Below are 15,572 nucleotides of genomic sequence, written 5' to 3'. Positions count from 1 at the left end.
CCAGCAGAGTGAAGATACAGCATTGCCCTACTGAAATTATTTCTTTTTTTTTTTTTGCTCTAGGATTGCAGTCTTATTGACTTCTAGCTACCTCTATAGAAGAAAAGTTGAATGAAGCTCACACAGTCAAAATATAACAAATATGAATATGAAAAATTCAATTCAAATGGCTTCAGGATAGTGAAAACAAAAAAGGTGTACTTTGGGCCAAAAAACAAGTGTTTGTGATATCTATGGGATGACACTTTGGCAGAGAGGAAAAGATCCTCTCTGAATGATGTTTTATCTAGACAGACAAACCTACAATGATTATGAATCCATGGTTTTGTGGGTGTCTATAATTGCCTTTCAATTTTTTTGAGTGTGATGTAAATGATAGTTCTGAATGAAGTTTTTTTTCAGATTCTTCAGCTGATCTGTCAAGGCTGCTGCGTTCTGGGTATTTGGAACCTGGACCTGCTCTTCGTATTGCATTGCAATGTTTCTGATATTGAGGGCTTTGGATCATACTGGAAGTCAAAGACAAAATATACACAAGTAAACTTAGGAAAATAAATTCACATTCTTGTGACTCATTGGAAACGAGTCTAGTGACTCTCCCTCCCAAACCTGGTGTACACACCAACTGATTAAACACCAGGGTAATATCTGGCTACCAACTGTATACCGACTACTACAAGTAAGCATTTCTGAGTCACTGTGGATGTGAGACAGAAAATACTAAAATAAATGGCTTATTGCTCAGAGTTATCACAGCCTGAAGGTAAAGAAACCAAAGTTATATAAACTCAATAAGAAGTATACAGAAAGACTTGTGCTCATGCATATGTTCATGCATAAAAAGCTTTCTGGTTTGTCTTCATTAATAATGCCTTCTTTGTGTGGTTCATAATCTAATCAGCATCAGTAAAAAAAAATTCCTATACCACTGGGTTAAGTAAGAGTGAAAAAAGGAAAAAAAAAATCACCATAGCTTTCTATGGTAGCTCTGGAGAAAATTATGAGTGATATTTATACTTGGATCCCCAAACCTGACTCTAAGATGTGTCAATGGGAAATGTAAAGAAAACAGGATTCTGAACTGGGATGGGCTTCACAGAAATACATGACACCATCTTAGTAGACAGGAGCCCAGGTAAGGTTTACACTTCAAACCAAGGGTAATCCTAAGCATCTTATGGTATCAAAGAGCTTTTTAGCAGTAGATCTTTTCTTATCTAGCTACAAAGAGGCATATCATAACAGAATTGGGTATTCTAAGCATGTGCATTGTTAATGAACAGATACACAAACTCAGAACTTCCAGACCTTGTTTTGTAATTCAATCTTGATGATTTGATATAGTTCAAATAAAATAAAGAGTTTTCTTTCATAAGCATTACTCTGTATTTGCACAGAATAAACAGGTGCAATACTGACATGACAAACTAGAAAGCAGGTGCTTTAATTAAAGCAACCATAGGAGAGATCATTTGCAACATTTCCTTAACAAAAACAATTTACTGATCTCAGAGTCTCAGTGTTAATGGAATTCATTTAGGAGGAATCAGAACATTCTGAAAATACGTATGCCGGTTGTTTCCTATGTTCTTGCTTGTAGGAGTATTGCAGAATACTCATTCTGCTTCTAACCTTGCCTGACTCAGAACTAGAAAGTCCCCTGAATTGTAGCTACATATTGAAGTGGTTTTATTCACATTCAGTAGTTAGTTACTGTATAAATGTCTGAATATCCAGAAGACCTCACTGTGGCAATTAGGCAGTGTGGAGGCTTTATGGAGGCTCCCTTCACACAGGTGAAATGAAGATGTGGGTCTCTCAAGGAGTTCTCAACTATACTAGGCAGATATAAAATGGCTACCAAAAGAAAAAAAAATCAGTATTCTTACACCTTGTTTCAAAGAGTGAGAAATTTCCCCAATTGCATTTTTCTTTAAGTATTCACTAGTTTTGCTGGTCCCAGTCCAAATGGTAGTAAACAGGAATCCACACTACAAAACCATCATCACAAACACAACTCCAGCGAAAAATATCATCATGATCAATCTTTGAATTACCACAAATGCTGAAACAGTAACACATTCTGAACATTGCACTTCTATTAAATTAATAATTCTGGCAATACTTTTTGTTGGGAAGGATTCAGGAAAGGGAAAGAGAAATTATTATGGAAGAGAGTCTGTAAATTTTGTTTTAGCTAAAAGCTTTGTTTAGCACAAAGATAATTACCACGAGAATTAAGACAGCGAGGTCTGATTTCCAAATGGGAACGGCTGGGTTTGGGATGCTGTAGCGTTTCAGCCAGGAACCCTCCATCCAGCCCTTCTCTTAGGGATTCTCATCTGTGCTGCAGTGGAAGCTTGGCTCTTGGTTAACCAGCAGATGAACTCTAGTTGTTTGCAGTATGACATGCTAAGATTAAATTTTAATTCCAGTTTATTTTCCTTAATGTGCCAGCATAGCACTGCTAGCAATCCAGTAATTACTACAGATTCATCCACAGAATGAGATGGGACAGCACTATCCCAACTGCACCAAAGGAAACCATTCTGGCTAATGAATCAAACCCTCCGAGTCAGGATTTCTCATTCCCACATCCACAAATTAAAACTTCCTTTAATCATGAGACAAGAGAAGATTTTTCAATCTTCTTCCACTTCCTACAACTACAGTAGTAAGAATTTTAATTTGGAAACATCCTAGGTTATTCCATGGCTCATCCGACATTATCGCTCATTGTGGGGATGGAATATAAAGGAAAGTTGCCTTCTGTCTTCTTATGTCTCTTTATGGATTGAGGGGCAGCCTAGCTTGGGATGGCTGAAGGTACCCTCAGTAACTTCATGAGCTCATTGTCAGATGTTCAGGCATTCATACACTTGGATTGGGAGGCCAAATGGAAACAGAAGCCTCATTATGGACATGACAAGCTACACTGCCCTGTTTCATGAATTAAAATAATTCTAGAGCATGTGGTAGCAATTTAGGATCTGATTTTTCAAATATGATTGTCACTTGCAATTCCCCTGGGTTTCAGCAGCCCATACAGCTGATTAAATACTCTTCCTATAGGAAAGTGAATTTCAGCTCATTTGAAATGGTTGGAGATGGAACTTCTTTCTTTCTTTCTTTTTAAATGACGTTTTTATTGGAAAACCAGTAACACCCAGCTCTAAACCTTTTTTACCCAGGCTTTTCAATTTTTAACAAAAAAATCAAAATATTCTGTGGGGGAAGTTCTACATATGTTATAACAAGAACTGATTATCTGATGGCTGTCTTCTCTGGAAATATAGTATATTCTTTAAATTCTTTTGCCCCAGAAGTATTTCTGTTGCACTTTACACTGTCTTCTGTTTGACTGCTATAGGAGTTCTCACCACTGTGATGCTCTTGGTGTTCTCATTCCAGTGTTAAGATCTGTGTCAGAAACTTCCATAATGAGAACCTTTTATTTTGCCCAAACCCTTGCCACCCTTTGAACTCATCTTCTGCTTTTGCAATGTGCTGCTGTCTCTTTCAACCTCCCCCTCTGCAGTGGTCTCCCTCCTGTCAGGGATGTACATCCTGGATAACTTTGTTCTTCCAAATCACATGGTGCCATTTCTCTCATGTCTTTCCTTTATGTATATCTACTGACTATCACAAGCGTGTGAAATACCGTATGAACTAAAAATGAGCACAATCCCAGTTTAAGGCTTTAATCTTGCAGACATTTTGGTGTTTATCTTTCCATAACAAATTCACATCTTGAATTTAATGGGGCTACTTATGCGTGCGAAGTTGCTCCTAAGTGCTTACAAGATTTTGGCCTAAATAAAGGAAATAATTATTCAGATTGCTTGTAATGGAAGTGTAACATGAACATCTGCTTAACCAAACTTACTGAGTTTCTTTCTCCTTCCTTGATTATTCCCTTCTCATCTGTTGCCATCTCATTGTGTCTGCCCTGAAATCATGGCTTTCTCCCTACACACATTTGCTTATGATTTCTGTGGAATTTCTTACATGAGTTACTCCTGTTTTTTTTTTTTTTTTTTTTTTTGCAGGATAGGGGGTTAGGTTGTATCCATTTTTGCCAGATTGAAAACTTCTTTCCTTCTTTTGCCTTCTAATATGCTTGAAAAAACTCTGAACACTGTAAAATTATTGACAAAGACATAAGACCTGGATACAGACAGTAGAAGGTCCCCATACTTTAAAAACAAATATGTAAAACATCTGTATATTGTAGAGAAAAATGCACTAAAAATACCTCTAAGCAGTACCTTTCTAATATATATATTTCTTGATTCTCACTGAGAATCTCACTGAGATTTCTGTTCCTACACTGCTGCCCAGGAAGATGTAGTAAAATATTATTTATTTCAAATTGGTATTGGAGGTAATGAACAACACAGGGTATTTGGATCATATGCATGATACATTAAGGAGCACTTATCATCAGACTGTACTTTTGAACCAGACTGGTTTAGTCTTTGGTTGCTTTGCATGCTTCTTCTACACAGTATTAGAAAATACTTCTTTATTTAATGATTGTGCATAAAATGACAGGTCCATCTGGAAGATTTCAAATAACATATATTCCTAATCTAGCGGATAGTCAACCTCATGGAGGGAGGAAAAAACGAGTGTTGTGTTCATGCATACATGTGTTTGTGTGTGTATTTCTGTCATTGTAACTCCAACTAGACTTCAGATCAACAAATAGATAATAGGACCCCAAAGGTAAAACACTGAATAAAATATCTTCAAGTATACTTTCTTTTTTAGTTCATGAAGACTGTAGACTGAGCATAGTCCACTGAGAGAAGAGCTGAAAACAAGGTTTTCCTATTTTTAAAAGGACAGATGCTGTCAATCTGTGAGATAAAAAAAAAGCTTCCTCGACACAGCTGTCCTTGTCACAGTATTTCTTTTATTCAGATCTTCTCTGCATGTAAAGCAAAACATCTACTTTTAGATGTTTCATGACTGATGACACTTCTAACAATTTCCAATTACTCTTTCTAGTTCATTTTACATTTTGCTATTTATTTTAAAGGTGGAAACCTTAGCAAAGACGAAAATGACTGATCTTTCACAATGCGACATTTGGAGATTGCTTGAAAGATCAGTCATGTTTTTTTATCATAAGCATATGGCATCTGTCTGGGCTCCTTAAAGAAGTCTCTAGCTGGAAAAGCAATGTTCTCTAAGCAGGATCTCTATGTCTCTAGCTGTTTCAGCCTTGACTGAAATACCATTCTGAACATTATTTACCTTCAACTTAATTTGATCCTCAGGAATTTACACATAGTTTAAAGTTTCAGAATAAATTCCTCAACTAACGCCTCATTAAATTTACTTGAAGGGTTCTTTTATGATTAAAACAAGCTGGTTCCCAGAAGAGTGTATCTGCATAAATGTACACATTAGTCTTTAAGACTGCCCGCATCCTGGTACTGTGGTTGCCTGTGCTTTTAATGAAGAGTGAACTCCACAGTATACACACTGTGCCAGGAATCAAGATGTCTCCAGTATGCTGCCAGATAAGGAATTTGTTTGAGCCTTTTTTTTTCTGTCTTATTTTCTATTCTACATTTCTTTCATGGAATACTATCCTCAAAAAAAATATATGTATAGCTGATAATGAAACAGGGGCAGAGGAGTAGCAGAAGCATGCAGCGTAGGATGCTATGGCAACTGCAACAGGTCTGAAAAATGTTTTCATGCAAAGTATTTAAATAAGAAAAAATATAACAAAAGAAAACTAATTAGCAATTTAAGCAGACGCCTTTGACTCCAAAACTGAGGTGCTCTGAAGTTTTAATAGCTTATTTGAAAGTGCTTTTAATTTGTTGTGGGTTGATTCTCTGTTTTTCAAGGAATACAAATCTAAATTCAAACTAGCTTTTTGGCAGTTTCTTCCAGGGTAAATCCAGGCTTCTGCAGCAGAAAGTCTGCTCAGAAAAGAGGTCATGTCAACGGAAAGAAACAACTGGCCAGCTATGGCCACACGGTTAATTGCTGAGCCAGCTAATGAATAAAGGTGGCCGTGCTTTCAAGAAAGAGCCATGCGTAGGAAAGCCAAGAAAATAATGATTTCAATGTATTCATCTAGCAAATGTAACTCAAAGAATTTCCAATTTAAAAGTGTATATCTAGGCTTGGAAAATCCAGTTTAAGGTGGTAACAGATATCATTCGCCTTTCATGTCCTCCCAGACATTGGGAGAACTCCTTCTTATATGACTTGTATGAGATTTCTACGAGGGATTTGCTGTACACAAGCCCAATGAGTTTACTCAGGAAATGAGGCTGCAGAACTGCTCAGACAGATCTCGTGTCCAAATTCTCCAGACCCCTCTTGCTAGGTAGTCTCCAGTGGCATGGCTGTGCTACGGGAGCTGCCCTCCAGCAGGGCTCCTTCCCTGTGAGCACAGAACGTGGACTCGTTCCTCTCTGCTGACGAGACAACTTCCACAGCTGCTCAGCAATTGCCAGCTGATAAAGCTGCTCCAGCTTTGAGAAGCTCAAGTTCAGTTACAGAAGATGTAAATTATCTGAAACCAAAGGGCTTGTCAGACAGACATATAAGCAAATTATATCCCCATTGATCTTATGTAACGAGGGACTGGGATGTTCTTGATAAGGGAAAAACTCAGAAAAGATGAGAAACGCTACCAGTCCTCGGTTCCTTCCCAGATCATGCCAGGATGCAGGGTGCAATGACATGGGGATGCAAGGAGCCAGCCAGGCTTCAGTGCTTCAGTGCTGTCCCTGAGATGGCAAATCCTCCTGGAACCTGCAGTGAGGGGAAATATGGGGCAAAGCCACCTAGGCAGCTTGGTGCAAGGCAGCCGGGTCGAGCTCAGCTCGCTGTTACTACTGCCAAGTTTCAGTGCTCATTAGATTCAGCGCCTGTAACACACTCGCCAACACTCAGAGCTATGAGCATGTGATAAACCTGCTGCCAACCAAACTACCCTTATGTCTTTGCCTGGCAAGGAGCCAATCCCGGTACCTCTGTGCCCCTGGCATGTATTTTCTGCAATTAGACAATTCACTGCAAAGACAAAGATGGTTGTTGGAGGAACATTGTCCTCTTTCCTTAAATAGTCCATATCTACAGTGTAATAGGAGGAATTGATTCCCAAATTCTGGAATGTCTCTGTACCTTTGTTATGAGACTGTAAAACTGCTTTTATTACTCCTGGATTTTAGTGAATCGATTCTCTGTGGTGCTTCAGTTTTATAATAATCACATCCCATAACATGCAGCAGAACAACATAGATCAGATCAGCCTTACATAGAGGGTTTGCTGTACTAGCTAAAATATTTTCTTGTTCGCATCAAAGTCGTAAGGAACACTATCACTACAACAACAAATCACAAGAGTATTTTTGCAGAGCCCACATAACTGCATCAAATTTGGTCTAATATAAAAACCCATGGAATAGACACAGGTTTCTATATAGATCACAGGCCCCTCTAAATTAGATGTTGACCTTTGCTTCCACAACTTCAGAGACTATTTTCTTTAAAGTAACCTTAGCAGCTACTTTTTCTAAAGAAAATAAATGTTTTAGTTCTGCTCTGAGGCGCTGCACACTGCAGAAGTGGTAACAGCTATCTCAGGTGACACTGAGTGAAGCTGAGGAATTAAAATGCCCCCTCTGGTGAGAAAACATAGGTGATAGATGAAAACACGTTTCTTGATATTGGACAAAGAGTACATGTGAATTTGGTAAACTGATCCTGGTTTATTAAAAAACAAGTTTATTCTTAGGGCCAAGAGTCCTTAAAACAAGCCCTTATTTTGAATCTGCAGTGACTTAGAAACATGTAATGAAAGGCAGCTGCAGACCTTTTGCTTTCTTCCTGCCTCTTTACTGCTTCTGTGCTGTAGCTGAACACAGCAGGTCTGCCCCACGCTGCTATGGGAATGATGGTGAAGGCTGTGGCTCGCTTGGGGACAGACCTAAATATTGATTTCTTTTGCTATTCAGGCTGGAGTAGAAGACAGGCAGAGCAGGGGAGCACTCATGAGGCTCACAGACCACCAGGTAGCTTCTAGGGAGGGACGACAAGGGCTTGGATATGACCAGATGCACATGCGTGACATCAGACCCAGGGTGAGAGATATCAACACCAATGGATAAGGAAGAGCATTAGGCAAAGACAGCTTGCTGAGAAAGAGGCCTCCCCGCATTTTTCATCCAACTCCCCACTCACTGTGATCAGTGGTGACAAAAAGAGGCCACCTGGGAGTAGCTGAGGACCTATACCATTCTCCAGCATTTAAGTGCCTGAAAAGATCAGGCACTACAAAAGTAATGGGGCCAGCAACACCCCAGTAGTGCAGCTTTTTAATCAGGTCACCATTTCCTTCTCCATGAAAACATTTATTAGCATTTAGGACAGCAAATTACATCTCACAAGCCATGGTGACAGATAATGCCCCAGTGCCCTGTGGATCGTCTCTCTTGTTTGATAGCAACTACTAGTAGCATTTGTCTCACCATAAGATTGCACTGTGAAGAGTGACAAAATATCAAGGAACTATTCCAGAGCTGCAACATAAGATATCCAGCAGGTCTATGCAAGAACCTCCTACCCTCATCCAACTAATGCATGAATAAACTCAGAATATGAGGCTGCAAATTTTTTTTAATCAGATCTCTATATTGATCCCCACTTTTCTTTCTCGTTTTTTCTTCTTTTTTTCCCATTTCTTTCTTTCTTTCTTTCTCTTTTTTATGAATATCAGCTCATGAAAAGCTGGGTAACAATTCTACTGGTTGTATTTCTGCACTCTCGAGTTTATGTCTACCCTAATCTGCAGAGTGTGATGCTGAGATCCATATGCCAGTGCCAGTGACCTAGCTCTGGACACAGAGGCAGGATAGCTGTGTTGCTGAATCAGAACAAGTGCACTGCCACAGTGACACAGTGACATCTCTCCTTTTTTCAGCATCTGGGTAGTATCTCTTCAGCATCCAAATCATATCTCTTCATGACTATGTGTTATGCTACATAGATTTAACATGGTGTTAGCCTGGGAATCTCTAACAGAATCTTATGAACATAATACTCCTCTCGAGCAACTGACTCTCATATTCTGTCTGTCTGAAAATATTAAGCAGAAAGAAGAAATGCAGAGGTCTGTTGAAAGAATTCTACTATTTATTTAACATTTCTGCTCAGTGTCCATCAACAGAGGTAGAATAGATTTGGCACAAGAAGATTCCAAAGACTGTCTCAATTCCATTCCTATTTGTTGCTGAGGTTTATCAATTCTTAGGATAGTGTTCTTGTTATTTTATTTTTCTAGGATAATTCAAAGTTAAAGTTCCTCTGACATGGTTGGAAATAGTTTATGTATTCAGTAACACAGTCCTCTGCTCCTTTTTCAGGTCAGATTGCTTATAACAACTGTGGGAGTCCTGCGTGTGCACTGACGGTTGCATTGGACCTGTTACTGATGCATTATAAAAGGGTCTATTCTGCAGAGTGTTTACTGGCTGCTCTGTACTGCTCTGCAGCCAAAAGAAAAAGAAAAACACAAGGTCAAGCTATGCTACTGGTGGAAACCCAGTAGATTTATGTAAAACGAAGTTGGCTCCTTGGATGTTATAAAGTCCATTAAATGAATGGCTGTTACTTTCTGTAAAAAAATGCATTAGCAATGACAATAGAGTTGGTTAGTTAAGAGCTGCTGTGGCCATCCAAAGAGGTGTAAACGCTGCATTTTCTTTAGACTCTACAGTACTGGGGGCTCTTTACTTCTTTTGAAAAAACTTCCATTGATCAAATCAGTCCACTTAATGCAGTGTAATTAGCAACTCAGTGTTTGGTTTCCAGATCTTAATATCTTTAAATTGCATCTGTCATTTCATTCAGATACTAACGTATTTTCTTGATGGGAGAGGTAATAACTTTCCAGGGGAAAAAAAATCCTGTCATTAAATTTTAATCATGGTAAATGTCTGTGATGAAAATATTGTTGATATCAACATAATACCACAATGGCCCCTAAAATGCCAGCTCTCCATGCTCCTGTGCTTCAGGAACTGCCTGCCTTCTTCTGTGCGTCTTTTTTTGTTATTAATTTGTCAAAAATGCCTTTATTTCTAGGCTTAATAAAGTTGCTTAAGAAAAAAAATCTTTCTCAGAGGAATAGTTAATTGCATCTTTTATCTTAAGTCAATGTTTTTCATTTCGTTTTTAAAGCAAATAAAAGGTGAATTAACAGATAGAAAATAATGCAACAATCTTCACAGGATTTCCTTGAAACCTCTAAGGTATCACTGAATGTGATTACCTAGGAATACTACTAATTTCATTTGCAGCTCTCTATTACACTATTTGAAATGTTCCTTAAGGTACATCTTCAACTCCCAGGTTGGGTAAATACTATTCTATTCTAACACTAGAGTATAAAGCTGAAATACTGCCAACACAAAGTACAGTCATAATTAAGTTCTACCTACATACCAGTTTACCTCTCATTTTTCCCAGTCAATATCAAAATATGACATTATTCCAGTTTTATTATCAACTAGAATTCTATCACCTGTTACTTTAATAGTATTTGATAGTTGAAAACAAATATTATCCTTGAAAGTTCAAACTAGTTCTTTTTTGCTTTTTCTCTCCAACACAACTCAGTCAGAAGGTATTAAAAATGAAATGCTCCCTAAAAAAATGAGTGTGCTCCTTTAGTGATGCCCACTCCTGCTCTAGAGAACCACCTCTTTGCCACTTATTTTACATTTGCTTGCCAAAAGTTGGCAAGAAAATAACTGACCTCCAAAGAAAAAGCATTTACTGTGCTTACTCTTCCCAACATAGACTGTAAAGAACTCGTGCATTTTGGGGGGCATTAGCTTTGCTCTAACCAGTGCTTTACAATCACAGGAGTATCATTTTATTGCCAGTAACCCAGTGCTGTACTTTCCTTTACAGAGTGAACTACTCTGGTAGTATTGCTGAAGAGTCTCTCCAGAGTTTTTGCAGTTTTATTTCTGTGTGCCATTCCTTTTTTGTCGCATTAAATCCCTAACATCACTGGGCTTCACATCCAAATAATGGTTTTTTTGAAAACAGAGCTCTGGAATTTACATTTGGATTGTGTATAGCTAACTGGAAGCCTTCAACTGCTGCAGGAATAGTTTATGTATACAATAAACAAATGTTGTAAATGAGGAACTGGAATCAAATCAATATTGGAAAAGGAATTTGAGAAGGTTTATCAAGCTGTCTGTCAGCAGTATCACTCTCTCTGATTGTTTTATTAAAAGCAGCTTTTGGTAGTTTATTACATGAGATCATCTAGGTTGAAGCACAACCCACTCTCTGAGACTCTCCGGGAGCAGTAGAAATACTATTTTAGAATGGGAAGAGCTCAAAAACAGTAAGGTAGCATGGAGAAATCCACAGCTTCCTTTTGAATCTTACAGACATGTCACATTAAGGCATTTTCCATAGGTACAAGCTCTGAATACACTGTAAATCAGCACACAGCTGCTCCTTGGGTAGGAGAGGCAAGGATTATTCTTGAATATTTCTGCCACCAAATCTTTTTACTCTTTCTTCTTGAAAGAAGATGGATTTCATCCTTAGCTGATGACTCGTACTTTATTTATTCATTCTCTGCCATTTGGGAATATAAATCCTTTCACACTGGCTTTTGAGTAGCTTTTCAGTGCTTTATATCTCTGAGTGTTTAAGGACTAATCACATCCTCAATGTACAGTTCTGTGAGCTGGATTAGCTGTGACAGTGTGAAAGGAAGAACTTCTTCCCTGGCAGGCTGCATAACTAGGGATAAAGCACCTTCTTGGCCAGTGTTTATTCCCTGAGAAGAAGGTGAATAAGAGATTTCTTGCAACTTTGGCATCTAATCGTTCTGCTGTTCCACATCCCTGCAGCAATTACACTCTGGGTATGGTCTGAAAGGAAACACCCGTCCAGCACATGTGAACAGAGAGCCAAACACTCTTTGGGTTTCTGACAGTATCACCTCTCCAAAGAGAAACTGCAGCGTGATTTCAGCTGCTTTCCGAGTGGTGACAGTGTGCTATTTGTGATGAATAATGACTGAAAAACTTCAAATGTCCAAATGAAATAAGTAATTAATTTTAACAGTTTTGCACTGATTCAGATCAGACTCTTTAGGAGGCTTTGGGCAGCTGCAGAAATAAAGAAAACATGTGGAGATGGGCCTGAAACATTGTGGAAGTGGTTGGGGACAAATCAGGTACTGTTACACCAACTTTAGACCAAGTACATCCTTGCTTGCTTCTGACCTTCTACACCAGTTCCTGTGGAGACAGCAAACCTGCTGCCAATGTTTGTCACAAGTTGGTGGGAAAAGGGAAAGGGAAGCTTCAGAGCCGGGGGCATAGGCCAGGAATTAGAAATCAGAAAGTTCAGAAGATTAGACTGTTGTCTCATTTAGTCCAACACAGAGAGAAACAAGGGAAGGAAGAACTGGAAAACTCAGGGTGAAAAAAGGAAAGACTGCACACTTCTGCTCTTGAAACTAATTTGAGCAGGAGAACGTGATCCCTAAAAGTGAAGAAAGAAGCATGGTAGTGTGGGACTGGTGTAATATATGATCTTGGGAACTGCTTTTTCCCAGGAGGAAGGACACTGTACAGCCGTGCCCCTTCTCAGCTGGGTTGAGCACAGTCTAACACAGCTGACAATCTAGCCCTTAATCTTGTTTCTCTGGCTTTCATCCATTTATCATCCCTTCCCTTGTTGACTTCTACATTTGGCAACATTTATTTCCATTTCATTTTAAGGTCAGTTTGAATTGTCTTGGGCAAAAATGACTTAATGATGAAATTAATGAAATGAAAGAATGCTAAAGTAATACTATAAATACATCTTTTGGCAATCAGCTCAACAAAAAGAGGCTCCGGATCAGATTATAATTATTTTTTGTAAATACACCTAACCATTCCTCATCATAAACTTTAAGTAGCACAGGCATTCAACAGTCCCTCATAGGCTGCAGATTCATATCTCTCAAAAAACACAGCAAGATTTTTTTTGTATGATAATCTACCGTCTAAAGACTGCGATATAACTGATTGCTTTAATATATGCTTTTCTAACAAAATATTCCATGCAACATTGTGCCCTAAGATTCTATCTGAAAGTTGTTTCTTGGGAGAGGTGTAGGACCAGGGAACTACAGTCATGATCAGACTGTATCTGACAAAATGGGTTCCTAAAGTCATAATAAAAATGAGTCTTTGAGATAGGAAGTTCTGCTTCTTATTTGAAGCTGACAGTAAAAGAAAAAAACAATATTTGACATCTAACCAATTGGAATAGGCGGGGCATTTTAAGCTCCCATCAGATGAAGCAAGTATGTGAATCACTCTGCAAGATAACAGCACGAGGAATGAAACAGAAGAGTAAAAAAAAGTCCATGAGAAGAAAAAATAACATCCCTATAAAAAAAATTCCTTAGAAATAGATGAATTTCCTAGTCTGAGGCATGGCAAATCAAATCCCAGGTCACAGGAAGTGACTAGTCAGCCACAGGGGTATATGGAGGAAATTAAGGCAAAAAAGACTGGGAACAAAGCAAAAAAACATAGCAACACTTTACTCAAGGCTAAGATGTGGATCTAGAGGGTCGCATGAATACACAAGGTATCAAATGATTTTCCAGTGCTTAACACTGGAGCTGAATATTGTATCTGAATTAAAATGTCTAAAAAAGTGCTGCTGTTTTGCACAGGTGATTACCTGAGCAACAAAACACTAGCCAGTCAGGTATTTCACCTAGATATTTACAGAACAGGAACAGAAAATGATTTTCCACTAATGTCAAGATACAAATTTTCTTCCACATAAAAAGACTAAGTGCATTCTGTCAATTAGCATCTACCCTCCTTTTAATAAGCAATGAAAGACCATTTTAACTAAACACAGTAGTAAATCAAAAAAGTGTGCATGCATAGTAAAATCACTCCTTTTTCTTTTTCTAGTTACAAAAAGACCATCTGACTCTAATGATAATCAACCATCCCACATGATCCCCATTAGCTCAGCCAGTGGAACACCTGAATAACAGCCAAAGGGACTTGGATGCAGTCCTTATTCTGTCTTTTCTTTATTTTTTTTTCTAAACATCTGTTTTCCCATGTTGACATATGAGCTCATAACTTTCAGAACAAAGGCAAAACAACCTTCATTTAACAGCATGTTTATGTAGGTAGCTCTAGGCTTTCTGATACCTTCTAGAGATCAGTTCTAGCCTTAAGTCTGTTGCCCAAGTTCACCGTCATTTTGTAAGAAATGAGAAAGAGGCCCTGAACGCTTCTCATGTAGGGTAGTATTTTTTAAACATAAAGAGAAGTTATGGCATAATTTAATGAAAGGTATTGGTTAAATGCAGTTTCATAAGAAAAACATGATCATGATTACTTCACAAATAGCAATGCTATGACCTCTATCACAGATCACTCCCATTTAGCTGCACAACACCATAGCATTTTCAAAACAAATGGAACACATGTGCCCTGTTCTGAATCTCTTATATTTTAGGTTCACAGTGCACTGTAAAAATGCACTTTACACAGATGAGGGGTACCTCCTGCAATACCTGAAACTAAGCAGGTGTAGCTAGGTTCTTACAGGATCATGGCCTCAGTGTCCAATCTTAGTAACTAAAAAAAAGAATGACCTATTTAAGATCACATGTATTTAAGGTCACATGATTTTATGGGATGTTTTCCATATGTAAACTTACTAAAAGTGTAAGAGCTTGCAGAATCAAGATGTGAATTTAGAAGCAAGATGAAAGATAAAAATGGGGTACAAGGTGGGATTGCTTTGCATCACAATGTGGTTTCGGCTTGTCCTGATAGTGTTATGTTCACTTTGTTTACATTACAAACTCTACGTACAACAATATAGTTCATTCTTTGTACATATTTCCTGAGTTTAAGTAAAGGTGGATTTAGTGTTAAGCACAGAAAAAAATTAAAAGGTGTTATTTACAGTACTCAGGTTTTTCCTGCACTAAACACAATGACTGTTTTCTTTAGAAAGGCAGTTGATATGGTTACATAAAAACAAATATCTTTGTTTTATTACTTAATTCTTCTCCATTACATAAGGGAAAGTTGGAGTACTAGGATCAAGAAAGTAAGGGATAGTGAGGGACAGGAGGATGCTAAAGGACACAGGAGTTGTGGGTGAATCTTGGGAATGAATGAAAGAACAAATGTTGTCAATAGGTTAGGACGATGAAGTAGTAATAATGTGGATGCAGAGATTTGTGGCCATCCAGGCAATCTGATTAGTAGAGAAATGCTGAGTGCCCAACACAGTTCTCTCTATTCTCCCATTAATGCAAACAGAGGCGTGAGTCCTGGGAGTACAGCGTTTGGCTCTAAATACAATCAGGCCACTGGTACAGGTTGTGTGAGCACACCAGCTCCATCAGCTACAGGAACCGTCCCTGTAACTTTTTTTCTGACCAAGGAAAAGAGTTCAAATGATAGTCTGACTTGACTCTCATCCTGTAAAAAAAGCAAAAACAAAAAGGGCAATGGGTTCCT

The sequence above is a fragment of the Tinamus guttatus genome, unplaced genomic scaffold (genome assembly GCF_059628265.1).
Source record: "Tinamus guttatus ecotype Peru unplaced genomic scaffold, ASM5962826v1 Tinamus_guttatus_pri_ptg000510l, whole genome shotgun sequence".
Taxonomy (NCBI): Eukaryota; Metazoa; Chordata; class Aves; order Tinamiformes; family Tinamidae; genus Tinamus; species Tinamus guttatus.
Note: the sequence above shows the minus strand (reverse complement) of the source record.